Raw genomic sequence first — 18547 nt, 5'->3', positions numbered from 1 at the left:
ACTTACAGAAGTTGTGTTCTTGCTTATGGAGCAGAGAAGAGGACTTGAGAGCTTTTGAAATGATCAGAGGTGTGTGTTTTGATGTTGTGAATGTTATGTTGCATACTAGTGCTATTTATAGCAAATGTCATGGCTCAAGATCATTACACACAACTCTACAAGTGCCCTTGGATGAATGGCAGGTGTATTAGAGGGTTATGGGTCGAGTAGGGGGCACCCATGCCTCATTGATTGAGGTTTGGTCGTTCATAAGCTCCAAAAGCCATGTAGTTACAACAATTCTGCATCTGGGCACTTTACGCGACCCGCATGGGAGTTCCCATGCACTTTAACGCGGGTCGCCTAAAGTTCAAATTTCAGGCGTGTTATTTAGGAGGCTCGCGGCCCACCTATACTTAAGCCTAACCTTCACGCGGGTCGCGAGAAGTCTGTTTTTTAGATTTTTAAAATCTTTTGTCATGATTATCAGAATCCGGTAATTAATAACGAAATCTTTCGTAATGATTTACCTGACCTTTCGGTTTTGAAGGGGTAACTTTGCGGTTTGGCCCTCGGTTATTTACCGATAGGGGCCTCGTGTTATTTACCCGCATTATTAAGTCCCCGGTTTATTTATTAATTATATTGGAAAGCCTTAACTTTCACTGTTGACGCTTTTAATCCTTCTTCTACGAATTCGATCGTAACTTTCTCGTTTCATATCGAAACTTCGCGAAATTCATATATATTATTTTAGTGAGGGTATAATACCGTTACAAAGTCTTTGGAACGTTAAAGGGTCACTCAGAGGTATTATTAAACATGTTGACACAGTTAACCCCTGTAGTTTGTAATCTCTCACTTTCTTCCGCGTTTTGTTTTTGTACGATCTATAATTTATTCGTTTGAAGGTTTAAGCATTATTTAGGGATACTATACAGTATATTTACCCTTGTTGACATTTTATAACCCTCGAATTTATATACCTTCGAGGTTTGTCAAAATTAGTCCTTTATTTATTATAGATGCCACGTGTAAACAAATGACACGTGTTAACACATCATTGGACACAAAAATTCGAGGTGTTACAAATAGCAGCTCCTCCAAGTGTAAACACGTAACCACTTGTTGATTTGGAATCTTTATTATCCGATATCCAGTTTGCATCAGTGTATCCTTCGATCACTGCTGGTTGTCGGGTATAATGCAGTCCATAATCTCTTGTGTATCTTATGTATCTAAGCACCCTCGTGATAGCCTTCCAATGATCCGCGCACGGATTGCTGGTGTATCTACTTAGCCTACTCACCGCGTAAGCCAAGTCGGGTCTAGTACATGTCATTAAATACATTAGACTGCCAATAATTCTTGAATACTCTAACTGAGCAACTCCATCTCCTTTATTCTTCTTGAGATGTTGGGAGGTATCAACTGGAGTTCGAGCTACACTCGTATCTCCCGAGTTGAATTTTTCAAGAATTTTATCCACATAGTGAGATTGACTTAACACAAGACCATCTTGGGTTCTTATGATCTTTACTCCAAGAATCACATCAGCTAAACCCATGTCTTTCATGTCAAATCTCGCTTTCAACATGCTTTTAGTAGCTTTGATAATTTTATCATTCCTTCCAATGATAAGCATATCGTCTACATAAAGGTATAATATCACATAACCTTCATTTGTGTCTTTGAAATAAACACATTTGTCGCACTCATTTATTTTGAAACCATTGTCAATCATGACATGATCAAACTTTTGGTGCCATTGTTTTGGTGCTTGCTTCAAGCTATACAAAGACTTGACGAGTTTACATACTTTACCCTCTTGACCAGGGGCGGAGAAACCTTCAGGTTGCTCCATGTAAATCTCTTCTTCTAAATCGCCATTTAGAAATGCGGTTTTAACGTCCATTTGGTGAACTTCCAAATTTCTTAAAGCCGCTATAGTAAGAACCAATCTAATCGAGGTTATGCGCGTCACAGGCGAGTAGGTATCAAAGTAATCTAGACCTTCATTTTGTATAAATCCTTTAATCACCAACCTAGCCTTGTACTTATCAATACTTCCATCAGTTTTCATCTTCCTTTTGAATATCCAACGATATCCAAGTGGTTTGCAACCAGGTGGAAGATCTACTAACTCCCAAGTATGATTTTGCAATATAGAATCTATTTCATTTCTTATTGCTTCTTTCCATTGAGGTCCTTCTGAAGAGGAAACCGCTTCGCGATATGTATTGGGCTCGCCCTCAACCATATAGCTAACGAAGTCTGGGCCGAAGGATTTTTCAACCCTTGGCCTTTTACTTCGCCTGCGATCACTTTCTTCAACCTCAGGTTGTTCATGTGTCTTATCATGAACTACCTCCTCAACTGGTGTAGAAGACACAACGTTAGGATTCACCTCCATGATAGTTGACGTGATGTCGTGGGTCACGCAAATTTAATCCCCAAACAACTATAGATAGTGGTAAAAGGGTATCGAACTCAGGGAGTATGTGGAAGGTGTGTCGATTGTATAGCTTTGTACTTAAACTAATATTAAACTAAATTGCAGAAATTAAAATTCAAGAGTTTGGATTGTTGTTTTAGAAAACTAAATTAAAAACTAATTCAGATCAAATGTTGGTTGTAAAACAAATTAGGAGAGAACAATGATCACCTTAGGTTTCAGTTTCTTTAAACAATTGTGTGTGATTCCAACTAGAAAGAGTTACATAGACATAACTCGTGTATAGATGATTGAAGTGATAAAAGGGAACAAAGTACTCGGATTATATAAACGCGAGGTTGTTTCCCGATGACCAATTCATCAATAACCAACCCTAACCCTTCCCGTGATATCTCGATTGTCAACGGCACCAAGAACGTACGATTAAGACTAGAAATTGCAATATCGATTAACAAGCTACAAGCAATCAAACATACACCATGATATTCAAGCAACGCAAGTCATCATTCTAGAAATTCAGAAATTAAACACACAAAAGTTCAAGAAACATTCACCTAAGATGATCACCGAAGAGTTTAGCCGGACATGGCTTGGTGAATCATCATCATAATCAAACCAATGTTCATACGAATTCAAAATACAAACCGGATGATAAGAATTGTTCACAAAACAAGCAAGTAGCCAAAATTCGCCCCCAAGATGATCCAAAACCGTCCAATGATAAGAACCACCCAAAAGACATCATAAAACCGATTTTAATGAGCGGTTACAAGTTTCCTCGTCATGTCCACCGTAATTTACGGCATCACCGTAATTTACGGTGATGTTCAATATGTTACGGCTCAAATCTTCTGATTTACGGTGGGAAAATGGACAAAATCAGATCCACCGTAAATTACGGTGAGACCGTAATTTACGGTGACAGCCTGAATGATATGCTTTGCTTCACGTGATGATGTCTGCCGCCCACAACATGTGCGGCCCAATCACAATATTCACATGTGGCCTATGTATATGGCGGCCCAATAACAAACTAGCAGCCATCGATGATGATGAATTGATGTTATGTTGTTTTGACTTTTGCACCTCATGTGCAGCCTTCCATGTTTTTCAATGGCCCTGCTATGTGCACGTGACTTCTTTTTGTTGATGTGATGATGTTGTTTGTTTGTTGACCATGTGCCATCAAAGAAATACAAACCCTCCTAAACCGGCCAAGCCCATGTGCACCATGCCGTCTATGTGATGATGATTATCTTCTAAATTGAAAGCCCCCAAACCTTTATCGTTAAAAGATTAATGTTGGATGTGATATTTTCTAAAACCTTCACGTGCCCCCCAATGTTCCAACATGTGCGTTGAGTGTTGGCCCAATCCAAATCCTCCAATGTGTCTGCCTCTTTAATTCACGTGAGTGGCTCTTAATTCGTCTACATGTGCCGCCCCAATGACCCAATCCGATGATGTTGTGCTTGTTTGTTTCTCCAAATCGGCCCAACAAAAGGAGTCCATGTGCAGCCCACTTCCATCTTCACATGTGCAGCTCATGTCTCCAAGCCCATGTGCGGCACAAGTGCTCCAAATGTGTAATCATGAGGTTCTTTTTAGAATTGTTGATGATGTTGACTATGCCCCAAAGGATTTGCCGTCAAAACAAGTGTCCCACAAAGTCCAAAAAGTCTGATGGCTCCCCTCGAAAATCGTGAATCCTTTTAATTCCATCCAATACAAGCAAACGTGTCCATGTTTGTATATTCCACTTTGCATCCAATTCAACTTTATATAATTGACCAACAAGCCCCTAGACTTCATTATTTTGCGTCCTTTGAAATTTCAAACTACACTTCGACTCGTAACGGCTCCCGAATAAAATAGTGTATCTCGACTATTATCCCTGGTAGTTCCGCTTCATCACCAAACATTCCAATTTAACCGAATTAAGCAATTTACCTGCAAAACACACGAACACTCATAGTTACTAAGTTCAAGCAGATAACCAAGTAAAGCATGGAATTTTAATATTTTTAACCCATTTAAGGGTTGTCCAGCGGACCACCCGTCACATCCCCACACTTACCCGTTGCTTGTCCCAAGCAACCCATTCAAAAACTATTTCAACACCAAAGTGATCAAACATGCAAACCAAGCTAAATGTGCCGTCCTTTTACTAACCTTCAACCATATCATAAGACACACCCCTCGCCAAACTCTCGGTGACAAAAATTACTAGCATGTAATGCAAAACCACTCAATGCGTGTGTGTGTGTGTGCGACAATAAGCTTGTATACAAATCAAGTTTCCTCCTAACAAATATCTAACATGCTTTAGAATCAAAGGGACTTGCGGGTTGTAACGGGGCTAGGTGTAAAGGTAAGAAAATGGTGGAATACATATGAAAGAGCTAATTGATTTGACCCGGTTTTTATTTCTACCACTAAACAAAGCAACCATCAAATATATACATAACTTCTTCAACATTCTCAACTACTATTGCAACTAAATACAATTTTTTCTTTTCTCTTTTCTTTTTTTTTCTTTTTTTTTCATTTCATTTCATTTTTTTTATAACATCGAACATCAATACTACAAACTAAATCTCCTAAACCGGGTCACAATCAAATTTAATCCAATTACAACTAATTAGCTAGCGGTAAGTGGGTATCAAACACGGGGAGTTTGTGGAATATGTGCTACCTCGATGTATGTCTAACTTCACTAAAGTAAACTAAATTGAAAGAAAAATAAATTTCAATGTTTGGGTTGATTGGTTTTAATTAACTAAATTAAACTAAATTAGATTACAAATCAAGGTTAAGTTTTGTAACAAGATAAGAGGATAGTGATCATCCCGAGTTTCAGGTTTTAAGGGACAACTGACGTTCATGTTCAACGGGAAAGAACCACATAGACATGGCTCATGTAAGATCAATTGTTTGTGATGAAAGGGAACTAAGTACTCGGATTCCTAGAACGCGAGGTTGTTACCCGATGACCAATCAACACATATCCAACCCTAATCCCTCCCATGATATCTCGATTGCCAACGGCACCAAGAACGTATGGTTTAGAACTATGATCAAACATACATCAACAATTTACAAACAACCAATCAAACACCATAATAAACTAACAACACATGCACAGTTTAATATTCCAGAAATTAAAGAACAAACATAATTGTCACAAATAAAACCTTACATCCGAGACGATCACCAAGCAAACCTAGCCGCTCATAGTGTTATGAACCATCATCACAATCGAACCTTTGTCCATTGGAATCAAAAACAAAGTCTTCATGTTTAGATCACTCAAGAACACCTTAGAACACCCCAAATTCGCCCCTTAGAAGTTACAAAACGAATGGGAATGATTAGATGATGAAAAGGCACCATAAACAACCTTAAATGAGGGAGTTACAAGTTTCACGCTGGCCTCCACCGTAAATTATGGTACCACCGTAAGTTACGGTGGCTTAAAATGGTTTACGGTGGAGTTAAACTGAGTTACGGCATCAGTTTTTGTCAGAGTCTACCGTAAATTACGGTACCACCGTAAGTTACGGTAGGCTTCAGCAATCAATTTTTGTTTTCTTCATAACTTTCTCGTTTCAACTCCGTTTTCTTCACCGTTTTCGCCTACATTCTCGTAATTTCATCCTCTATCATGTTATCTTCTTAATTCTTCAATTCCAAAATTTTATTTTTTTCATTTATTCTCCGTCTTTCAATCTACAATTCAGTCGTGTCTATTCGAAGCTTTATTTCCATACTTTTAAGCTCTAAATGTACCTGAAACACAAGAAACCGTAGTTTTCTAATTCAAGACAATTACATGATCAAATGAGGGATTCACTCGTCTTTTAACACGCTTAAGGGTTGTCCCATGGACCACCCGTCACATCCCCACACTTAACCGTTGCTTGCCCCAAGCAACCCATTACAAATCATTTTCAAAACAAGCGATCAATGTAAACCAAGAAAAAACAAACAATCCTTTTACTAACCTCTTTTTAACACCCAACCAATGCACCCCTCGCTATGTCTCTCATCTCGGCAACAAGTAAGCACTAGCAACTATGAGCTAGACACACAAAAGGCAAACGGGTGGTTCACAACTATAGGCTTGTACCTAAATCGGTCCTTCTCCTAACAAGTGCCAAACATGAATGCAAATCAAAGGGCTTTAAGGTTGTAACGTGGCTAGGTGTACGAGTAGGAAATGGAATATATATGTAGTAGCGAAGGACTTAACCCGGTCTTTTATTACACAATGAAACAAACAATAAACATGACATAACTTCTATATACAAGACAACTCAACATCACTTTTTTTTCTTTTTCATTGCTTTTTCACTTTTTTTTTCATTGCTTTTTTTCTCTTTTTTTTCTCTTTTTTTTTCAATCAAATATTCAACATAACACTATAACATATCTACACACTACTAAAACAACTACTAACACTATAAGACCGGGTTAAGTCGGGTAAATTTTTGGGAAACTAGCTAAGGGGTAACAAATGATCGGCTTTTAGGCACAAAATGGGCAACTAAATGTCCAAACCCCCGCCCCTCTCACTACCAAGCTCATATATATAATTAATGAGGTCCAACCCCCCAAATCCCACACTCGCACTCTAAAGACGAGGCTACCTAGTTGCCCTTATCCTTTTTACATTCACATTCAACTAAGGACTCAAACCGTATTAAGGCACAAGTTCTTACGCACCCCCACCCGTTGCCACTCTCATCAAGACAAGTATTATTTATTTACATGTGTGGCTTCAACTCTCACCAAGAACAAAGGGTATTAAGGGTTGCTGGTGCATCATTTGGGGTTAATCCACGGTGTTCAAATTCTCACATTGTTTAGCTTGATTTAAAAATTTTCAAAAACCTCAAAATTTCTCCCCATCCCCACACTTGGGATACATTGACCCCAATGTACGGTTTTGGGAAGATTTGATCGCTTAACTCTTTAACATCACCCAAAAGCTGTTCAACTCAAACCACAAATTTCTTTTTGGTTTTTTTTTATATATATAACTAAAAACACCACCTACTTTCACAATCCATAAACACATCAAACACATTAAACACCACCCATCCGCCCAACCGTAAACTTAAACATGAATATATACAAAGGTGCACAAAATGAGAACAAGACACAACCTGATTAGTAAATCAGCAGTGTTGGTAGTGATGCAGCTGCGGTAATCGGACCGGTTCATAAACATCTCTTGGATTCGCCGATATCTCAATGGGGATGTTGCCAAACATCCCCACACTTGAATCATTGCATCCACGAGGATTGAAACGTAATAACCTGCCAAAACACAAACACAACACCACAACAAAACCAAACAAAGCAAAACAAAACTAAACAAAACACAAATACAATACTCTACAACCTCGGGCTGCCTCCGGAGAGCGCTAAGTTTAAAGGTCTTCAGGCAGACAATACCTGATATGCATTATGGTGGTCTTAATGCACACTTACCCGCAGCATTTCCAACAAATGCCTGGAAATTTACATGCCATCTCCATAGATTTGTCAGTATATTTGGCATGTTAAAGCTGCTCCTACGGGCTTTGCTAGTCCACTTCATGACATATACCTTAATGTATGGTAGTTTCACCCTTCTCATCTTGTTCCTCGAACCCTCTTCCCCACACTTGTTAATTTGAATCATTGATATGGGAAGAGGTTCGGTGCACATATCCATCCCATCAGCCTGCTCTACCTCATAATCTGCACACATCATCTGATCTACAAGTGACTCTTCATCAGATAAAGGACTCATTGGTGTGGTATTATCCTCCACAACCTCCTCCTTCATGTGAGAATAATCTCTAATATCGTCAGGTAATGGTGAGAGGCGTTCTTCTATCTCTATCTTCAATTTTAAAGTATGACACTTAGAAACCAAGCAGCTGATTCGGTCTACATCGGACAGGTTGGGTGTTGCTAAATATTGCTCGAGTTTGGACAAAGTTACTTCCAATACAGCAAGCTCTTTTTCCTCCTCGGTCTCATAAACATAAACACCCTCGGGCTCATAATATTCTTCGGGATGATATTGTCGATATCCCTGATACGGTCTATAGATGCGCGCTTCCATCATCTTTTTATTCCAATACTTCGGGTGTTCCGAATACACCGGGCACACATCATAATCATAAGTGTGATCGCGACCGCAACAAAAACATAGACCATCCATCCTTGCCTCATAATAAACTTCCTCGTCCTGCTCGTATCCATATGAATAATAGTCATCCTCCATTTCTGATTCATAATCGTCAACGTATGATGGAGGTGGAAGCTGTGAAACATAAGACACCGGTTTTCCATGTGCCCTCCTGTAGTGAGCCTCGTGGCAACCAATACATGGATGTCGTGGACCCCCGCACAATCTACACGTAAATAAGCTGAAATTTGTGTAATGCCATGTCATCCTGCACAACACAACTCAACTACCAAGTGTAAATCATGAACATAAAAGAAATCTTTTTGTTTTTTTTTTTATTTTTTTTTCAAACTAACACACAAGATAACACACGTTGCGCACTACTCTCCGGAAACGGCGCCAAAATTTGACGTGCAGTCGTGGTACACGCAAATTTAATCCCCAAACAACTATAGATAGTGGTAAAAGGGTATCGAACTCAGGGAGTATGTGGAAGGTGTGTCGATTGTATAGCTTTGTACTTAAACTAATATTAAACTAAATTGCAGAAATTAAAATTCATGAGTTTGGATTGTTGTTTTAGAAAACTAAATTAAAAACTAATTCAGATCAAATGTTGGTTGTAAAACAAATTAGGAGAGAACAATGATCACCTTAGGTTTCAGTTTCTTTAAAAAATTGTGTGTGATTCCAACTAGAAAGAGTTACATAGACATAACTCGTGTATAGATGATTGAAGTGATAAAAGGGAACAAAGTACTCGGATTATATAAACACGAGGTTGTTTCCCGATGACCAATTAATCAATAACCAACCCTAACCCTTCCCGTGATATCTCGATTGCCAACGGCACCAAGAACGTACGATTAAGACTAGAAATTGCAATATCGATTAACAAGCTACAAGCAATCAAACATACACCATGATATTCAAGCAACGCAAGTCATCATTCTAGAAATTCAGAAATTAAACACACAAAAGTTCAAGAAACATTCACCTAAGATGATCACCGAAGAGTTTAGCCGGACATGGCTTGGTGAATCATCATCATAATCAAACCAATGTTCATACGAATTCAAAATACAAACCGGATGATAAGAATTGTTCACAAAACAAGCAAGTAGCCAAAATTCGCCCCCAAGATGATCCAAAACCGTCCAATGATAAGAACCACCCAAAAGACATCATAAAACCGATTTTAATGAGCGGTTACAAGTTTCCTCGTCATGTCCACCGTAATTTACGGCATCACCGTAATTTACGGTGATGTTCAATATGTTACGGCTCAAATCTTCTGATTTACGGTGGGAAAATGGACAAAATCAGATCCACCGTAAATTACGGTGAGACCGTAATTTACGGTGACAGCCTGAATGATATGCTTTGCTTCACGTGATGATGTCTGCCGCCCACAACATGTGCGGCCCAATCACAATATTCACATGTGGCCTATGTATATGGCGGCCCAATAACAAACTAGCAGCCATCGATGATGATGAATTGATGTTATGTTGTTTTGACTTTTGCACCTCATGTGCAGCCTTCCATGTTTTTCAATGGCCCTGCTATGTGCACGTGACTTCTTTTTGTTGATGTGATGATGTTGTTTGTTTGTTGACCATGTGCCATCAAAGAAATACAAACCCTCCTAAACCGGCCAAGCCCATGTGCACCATGCCGTCTATGTGATGATGATTATCTTCTAAATTGAAAGCCCCCAAACCTTTATCGTTAAAAGATTAATGTTGGATGTGATATTTTCTAAAACCTTCACGTGCCCCCCAATGTTCCAACATGTGCGTTGAGTGTTGGCCCAATCCAAATCCTCCAATGTGTCTGCCTCTTTAATTCACGTGAGTGGCTCTTAATTCGTCTACATGTGCCGCCCCAATGACCCAATCCGATGATGTTGTGCTTGTTTGTTTCTCCAAATCGGCCCAACAAAAGGAGTCCATGTGCAGCCCACTTCCATCTTCACATGTGCAGCTCATGTCTCCAAGCCCATGTGCGGCACAAGTGCTCCAAATGTGTAATCATGAGGTTCTTTTTAGAATTGTTGATGATGTTGACTATGCCCCAAAGGATTTGCCGTCAAAACAAGTGTCCCACAAAGTCCAAAAAGTCTGATGGCTCCCCTCGAAAATCGTGAATCCTTTTAATTCCATCCAATACAAGCAAACGTGTCCATGTTTGTATATTCCACTTTGCATCCAATTCAACTTTATATAATTGACCAACAAGCCCCTAGACTTCATTATTTTGCGTCCTTTGAAATTTCAAGCTACACTTCGACTCGTAACGGCTCCCGAATAAAATAGTGTATCTCGACTATTATCCCTGGTAGTTCCGCTTCATCACCAAACATTCCAATTTAACCGAATTAAGCAATTTACCTGCAAAACACACGAACACTCATAGTTACTAAGTTCAAGCAGATAACCAAGTAAAGCATGGAATTTTAATATTTTTAACCCATTTAAGGGTTGTCCAACGGACCACCCGTCAATAGTGTTTACGTGTACATCAGGATTCTTGGACTCATGTACAAGAAAGCGATGTGCACTACTTTGATGTGCATACCCAATGAATATGCAATCAACAGTTTTGGGTCCTATCCTAAGAGCCTTAGGAGGTGGTACAATGACCTTTGCTAGGCACCCCCACACTTTCAAGTATTTGTATGAAGGCTTCTTCCTTTTCCATAACTCATATGGAGTTTCGTCTCTCTTTTTGAGTGGTATCTTGTTCAAAAGATAATTAGCCGAGAGAATGGCTTCCCCCCACATTTCCTGGCTCACCCCAGAACTTATCAACATGGCGTTCATCATTTCTTTCAATGTGCGGTTCTTTCGTTCCGCCACGCCATTTGATTGTGGAGAATAAGGAGGTGTACACTCATGTACAATGCCACTTTTTGCGCATAAATCGGCAAAAGGTGCAACATATTCGCCTCCTCGATCGCTTCGCAAAGCTTTTATCTTCTTTTGAAGTTGATTCTCAACTTCATTTTTATACAAGATAAATTTACTTATTGCTTCATCTTTACTTTTTAGTAAATATACATAGCAATATTTAGTACTATCGTCAATAAACGTGATGAAGTACTTATTTCCACCTCTTGTGGGTACCGCTTTTAAATCACAAATATCAGTGTGAATTAAATCAAGGGGTTCGGTTATTCGTTCAACCGATTTCGATGATGTTCTTGTAAGTTTGGATTCCACGCATGTTTCACATTTATAGTGTGAATCAATATGGAATGTTGGTATACAATTTAAATTGATTAAACGGCGTATTGAATTAAAATTAACGTGACCTAATCTACCATGCCATTTATTCGATTCAGAAAACTCAAGCATATAAGTAGAAGTAGTAGCAATTTTATTCATGTTCTTGACAGCCATTACATTCAATTTGAACATACCATTTTGGGCATAGCCCTTGCCTACATACGTTCCTCGTTTAGTTAGTACAAATTGATCGCTCTCAAAAACTAAACGAAATCCAAACTTGTTAAGCAACCATCCCGAGACTAGATTCTTGCGCAAGTCTGGGACATACAACACGTTGCTTAGAGTGAGCTCCTTCCCCGAAGTCCACTTCAAGATCACCGTTCCTTCACCCATGATGTCAGCGGTGGCTGCATTTCCCATATACAGCTTCTCTTCTCCAGAAAGCGCCTTGAAGGTGGTAAAGAGGCTTTTGTCTCCACAAACATGACGGGTCGCTCCCGTATCAACCCACCAACCTTTTGGAGTGTTGGTCACAGTATTGACCTCATCCATCATTGCGCTTTTGTCGGAAATCATTGCCACCAAAGGCATTCCGTCTTCGTCCACCATGTGCGCACGCTCACGCTTTGGTTTCTTGCATTGGTTAGCCCGATGCCCCGGCTCGTCACAGTTGTAACAAGTCCCTTGGAACGTCTGAGGTTTCTTTTTCACAACCCCTTTCTTCGGTCCAAGGTTGCTAGCCTTTGCTTTCCCTTTGTCCTTTTTCCCCTTGCCCTTCTTGCCTTTAGAGGATTGCCCATGCTCAACCAGATTTGCGCTAGCACTAGTCTGCGCAACGCTGCCTTTTAGGGCAATTCTATTGTCCTCTTCAATCCGAAGACGAACAATAAGATCCTCTATAGTCATCTCCTTTCGTTTGTGTTTAAGATAATTCTTAAAATCAACCCAACTAGGAGGTAACTTTTCAATCATCGCTGCCACTTGGAATGTCTCGCTAAGTGTCATGCCTTCCGCAGAGATGTCATGAAGTATGATTTGGAATTCTTGGACTTGATTCATAACTGTTTTAGAATCAACCATTTTGAAATCCAAAAAACGGGCTACCACAAATTTCTTTGTGCCAGCATCCTCCATTTTGTACTTCTTGTCTAATGCATCCCAAAGGTCTTTGGAAGTCTTGACGTTGTAGTAAACATTATACAACGCATCCGACAACCCGTTTAACACATAGCCTCGACAAATAAAATCCGAGTGCTTCCAAGCCTCTACCGCGTTCAGAGCCTGAGCGCTGGTCTCCCCTTCCGCAGGTTGGGGAGCGGATTCAGTTAAGAACCTCGCAAGGTTCATGGTGGTCAGGTAGAAGAACATCTTCTGCTGCCACCTCTTAAAGTGTAGACCCGAGAACTTCTCGGGTCGTTCAGCGTGATTGGCCACTGTGGACGCTCCCACAGTGGTGACGTTAAGGGGGGTTCCCGTCACAACATTTGTGGTGTTGTTAACGTTGACATTTTCGTTCGACATGCTGAAAAATTAAAATTTTAAAAGTTTAGTCAAAAAATTCTGATATACGCAAAAACCAGAAGTAAACACTTAAAATTTAATTTTTACCACAAATTTACTGTTTAGGCTTCTAAGTCCAGCTTTGAAGACCAAAACAGAAAATTTTTATTAGTTATAACTTACTGATTGGCTTCTAAGTCCAACTTTGAAGACCAAGTCAGAAAGTTTTTAGCAAGTTTAGGACAAGTTCGAATGTAACCAAAATAGTTTTCAACCAAAGTCGCTCCTTTGAAGATGAAAACTAAAAAAATCTGTTTTTAAAACACAAACTGAGTGAAAACAAAACTGGTTTGAATCACAAACAGAATGGTTTTGATTACACGAACGGTTTTAAAATTTGTTTTAAGATTGTAGGAACCGTTCGCGTAAATAAATAAAATAAAAAAATAAAAAAATATTTTTATTACTGATTACAATACAAGGAAAGCTGAAAACTAAATACTAGAACAATTACAACTAAAATAAACCAAAATACAAGAAAGGAGTAGAAGCAGAGTGGATGAGTCACGTGTTCAACACGCTTCCCTTAAAACAAATTCCGAGTCTCCCAAGAGTACTCGTTTTGTTTCCCAGGGTACAACAGCCGGAGCAGTAGTACTGCCAGAATTCGCCTACAACCCGAAGGTTACCTTGAAAACTGCAAGGAAATTCTAGAGAGAATGTATGGATTGCTGTTGTGTAGCTGGTAGTCGTTGGTGTATCCTTCAACAAGGTATGGAGCTGTATTTATACAGCTCCCGGTTTGAAACAGACAAAAATGAATTAAATGAGAGGTTTAAATTGCATTAAACGTCTTCAATGCAATTTAATACGTCATTTTAATTCTCAGTCAAAGCCTATTAACTCGTCAGTTACAAAGCTGGACTGAAACTGCACTGTCATTCAATGCTGGAAGCTTCTGCGCGCGCGCAAGTCACTCTGGTGCGCGCGCGCCCAGGTCTGCACGCCCATGCGCGGTGCGTCCTCTTGGCTCACTAGCCATGCGCGCGTGCGCCACGTCACCATGCCCGATGCATCCTCTTGGCTCAAGTCCATGCGCGCGTGCGCCACGTCACCTGTGAGCCTATACGAGCGCGCCACACAGTCGCGCCGTATTGGCTCACTCTGGTGCGCCGCGCACGACACAGCAGGACCCATGCACCACGCGCGCAACCGCGCGCCATGTGTACTCGCGCGCGCATGACTGCCACGTCATGCGCCGCATCACCTACCACTTGGTCCTTGCAACCCTTGTGCTCCACCACGCGCGCGCGGTCAAAAATACAAAGGCGGCTCTCAAGCGGGCGAAGTGCAAAGTGCGCCATCAAAGCGCCACATTGCGCCTCATCGCCCACGCCGCGCGCGCGCGCGCGCGCGAGCGTGTGCGAGTGCGAGTGCGAGTTAGGGTGCTCCGCACCCTTTGCGAGGACACTAGTGTGTGCTTCCATGAAACAATAAGGATGGAGAGTTCCACCTTAAATACCCATTTAAGTTCCATCTCTCCTCCTATGTGGGACAATGTGCTACTTTCCCTTTAGTTTCAGCATTGAATGTTCCAAACACCCAACTTTGAGCATCGATATCTCATTCATCTTAGCTCGGTTTTGGACGTGGTTTAGTTCGTTGCGAAGCTCTCCCAACATAGAACACAAACCCACAAATAAATACATAAAACCCGCTCATTTTATTATATTTATTTCTAGTCCAAAATAAGAAAAATTCATTTTCCTATATTTGTGAAAAATGCTATTTTCACCTATTTTTCCAACAAATATAAGGATGATATGAACATGGATTGATTGTTGATGAGTTATAAGATGAACTAGTAGGATTCATGCTTTGTATACTTGTACATAATGTTTGTAAATACGATGCCCACCAAGTGTTTGATAAAATGCTTAAAAGAATAAATATGTGTAATTTGGAAGATGATGGAATGAAATTTGGTTGTACTAAATAAATGAATGAACGTGTTGTTATAGGCGTGAAAGAAGAAGGTTCAAACACTAGGAAATCGGAAGGCTCACAAGATCGAGGTATGTTAGTTTACATGTACGTTTCTAGCTTATTGTTTATGCTTACTAATTTTAATTAGAGTAAATTACAAGTTTTGTCCTTTATGTTTACACCATTTTGCAGGCGGTGTCCTTTAGTGCAAAAGTTGACAAGTTTTGTACTTAACGTTCCAAAATCTTGCACGTTTTATCCTTTAGACGAAACCCAGTTAGATTTTTTAGTTAAATCAGATTACACAAAGGTCATGTGCAAGGCACATGAGGGCAACTTAGTCCTTTCAACCTTTTATTTTAAATTTATATTTATTTTATATAAATCATAAAACCACACTCTCTCCAAATACTTTCTCTCACTCAACTCTGTGTTTCTCTTTCTCTAAATCCTGGTTTTTTCTCGGATGAAGCACCACCACCATGGCCAATCCCCACCTTCTGCACCACTACCATTGCACAACCACTCCCCTACTAGTCTTTTTCTCCGGTGAAGCACCACCCACACCATCTGGTCTTCTTCTTCGTTGAAGCACCATCTCCCCACTATCTGAACTCCTACCACCACCACCACGCACCTGCTAAAAAGCCTGATTCTCATTTTTCTAAAAGAGGGTTTCAGATTTAAGGAAAAAAGGTTATACATAGGGTTTCAGATCTGAGCAAGATCTGGTCGGAGAAGAAAGGTCGGCGGTGGCGGTGGTCATAGGCGGCAGTGGTGATGGAGTTTCGGAGAGTTTAGAGAGAGAGCTCTGGTAATGGTCGGAGGCGGTAACATGTGATGTTGGTGGTGGTCACAAGCTTTTCTTATCCAACAACGGTGTACAACGGTACACATTTGCTAAAGTTGTTGAATTTTGTATTTTAAATTCAATACATGGGGTCACATCTGGATCTGAAGTTTACCAACATAAATTGCAATTTAATAGTTGTTAAAAATATAATACAGACTTCAAGAATTTTATGGATGGTAGAATATCTAACCTATTTTTGACTGTGAGTTGCCTAATTTCACATTGCTGTAAATTTGGCCTTGAAATCTCTAAATTTGTTGAACTATAATAGAATCAAAATGGTGCCAATGGGGGTGCGATGAAGGATGGTTGTTACACGATGGGGGTGGGTAGTGTAAGATGAAAACGACGATGGAGTTAGGGGCGGGTGGGACTGGTGTCGGTTTTCGGGGGTGTGTGGGTGGTGGTGTGGTGGTTGGGGTAGGTGGCGGCAGGTGTGGGTTGATGGTGGTGGTGGGTTGGCCGATAATGGTGGTAGGAGGTGGTAGTGATAGAGAGAGTAGTAAAGATACAGAGAGTCGGAGAGTGGTAGAGAGAGAAAGTTATATATAATAATAATTTTTAAAATATTTTGTATTATTTTTTAATTAGTATTAAATAAATAGGTAAAAAGACTAAAATACCCTTTGTGTAATCTGATTTAACCAAAAAATCTAACTGGGTTTGGCCTAAAGGATAAGATGTGCAATATTTTAGAACTTTAAGTACAAAACTTGTCAACTTTTGCGCTAAAGGACACCGCCTGCAAAATGGTGTAAACATAAAGGACAAAACTTGTAATTTACTCTTTTAATTATCACTTCTCGTTTATGCCAAAATATGACAATGATAGTTCATGAAAGTTGAGTAGTAAATAATATATTTCATTATGTATCGATTATGAAAATGGAAAATTTATGAAGAAGAATGCATCATTACCGGTTCAACCTAGTCGCACCGGTTGATGGAAAGTTAAGAATGAAAGGAATGAAGTCTTACTCAATCCGTCATGTACGGTTTGAGGAGTATGTGTAAGAATATAAGGAATGCATTTTGTTCGTTTTTAACGAACTTAATGGAAGTTATGTCATGAATGTTAATATCCGTCATTAACGGATATGTAGTGAATGGAATGTTTTGCCTCTACTTAGAGGCCAGTATGTACTGAACCGTTTAGCGGGTAGAAGTGCAAATTAAATGATGTGAAGTCATGTTAAGGACGAAATGGTTTATTAGATAAGTATGTTAATAACAACGGATTAACTTATTTGATTTTTGTTAAATGTAGGTAAATCCTCAACATAAGCGATTGGACGATTTGGAACGAGCACACATGATCTATGCCCACCTCACGCTTCCGACAATGCTAACTTAATGTGGTCTTAATTTTTGGTTTTATGTACTTTCAACTTATGTAGTCTTTTGATGTCCTTGTAGTATGGTCAATGACTTTGTCGTAGTAGTCTTGTTTTTTTAACAATGTAGATAATGTCCGTTTCCGGTTTTGAAAAGGTCTTTTATGTTGTAGTATTTTACCGTCTAAAACAGGAATTAGTGGTTTAAATACGATTGGGTCATGCCGAAAATTTCAAAATTTTCCTACATATTATAGTCTTTTAAAAAGAAAAGTTAGGGGCCTTATAAGTTTATCAGAGTCGAGGTTTGAGGGATTCAAGCACAAGTTGTAGTGCTTGAACTCAAACTATCGGCTCGCTCGAAAGTGTGCTCGCTCCAAGATCGCCAATGAGGTAAACATTTAAGTTTTGGTAAATGCAAGTATGTATAATGTGCTTGTGATATAAATATTTAAGATAAGTATGTGAAGAAGAAACTATGGGGGGTGAAACGGGGAGTTCCAGGAACCGTATGGCTGGAAACGGACCCGGAAAAGGATTAAATAACCCTGAAAAAGATCTACAGCGAAACGACAACAGGCAAGCCGTCGCCAACACCGGACCTGTGCGTCGCCGACGCCCCTACTTGGGCTGACGCCTTAATTTCCTGTCTGCGGGGTTCTTCAGCTGACGCACATTTTAAGCGCCGTCGCCGACGGGCTTCTTGGCCGTCGCCGACGCTGAGTGTAAACTCAGCATGCTATTTTGTGTTGTTTTTCGCACTTGGAGTTTCCGAGTTATCCGAAAGCCAATTCAATGATTACGTAGGGTCCATATAAGGTATAATAAGATATATGTAATCACAATTAGTGGTTACGATGGAATGAAATTCGTAAAAGTCGAAAGTAATTTGTCAAGTGACACGAAATGAATGATGAATTTTTAAAAGGGAGTAAAAATTGAAATGCATGATTACAAATGAAGTGATCAAAGACTAAAGTACTTGTTATATTGAAAGCTTGTGATTAATAATGGATGTAAACG

The 18547-nt window shown here is 39.7% G+C and overlaps 1 long non-coding RNA gene across 1 annotated transcript in view; it reads left to right on the top strand.

The window, feature by feature from the left end:
* The window catches only part of LOC118487387, a 34210-nt gene extending 15886 nt beyond the window's left edge, over window positions 1-18324 (top strand). Inside the window, exons 2-3 of the long non-coding RNA XR_004881721.1 lie at window positions 15373-15426; window positions 17458-18324. This is a non-coding gene — a long non-coding RNA (uncharacterized LOC118487387). The remainder of the gene's footprint in view (window positions 1-15372; window positions 15427-17457) is intronic.
* Window positions 18325-18547: the final 223 nt, after the last annotated feature.

This window comes from Helianthus annuus, chromosome 15, assembly GCF_002127325.2.
Source record: "Helianthus annuus cultivar XRQ/B chromosome 15, HanXRQr2.0-SUNRISE, whole genome shotgun sequence".
Classification (NCBI taxonomy): domain Eukaryota; kingdom Viridiplantae; phylum Streptophyta; class Magnoliopsida; order Asterales; family Asteraceae; genus Helianthus; species Helianthus annuus.
Note: the sequence above shows the minus strand (reverse complement) of the source record. Positions and strands in the feature narration are given on the sequence as shown.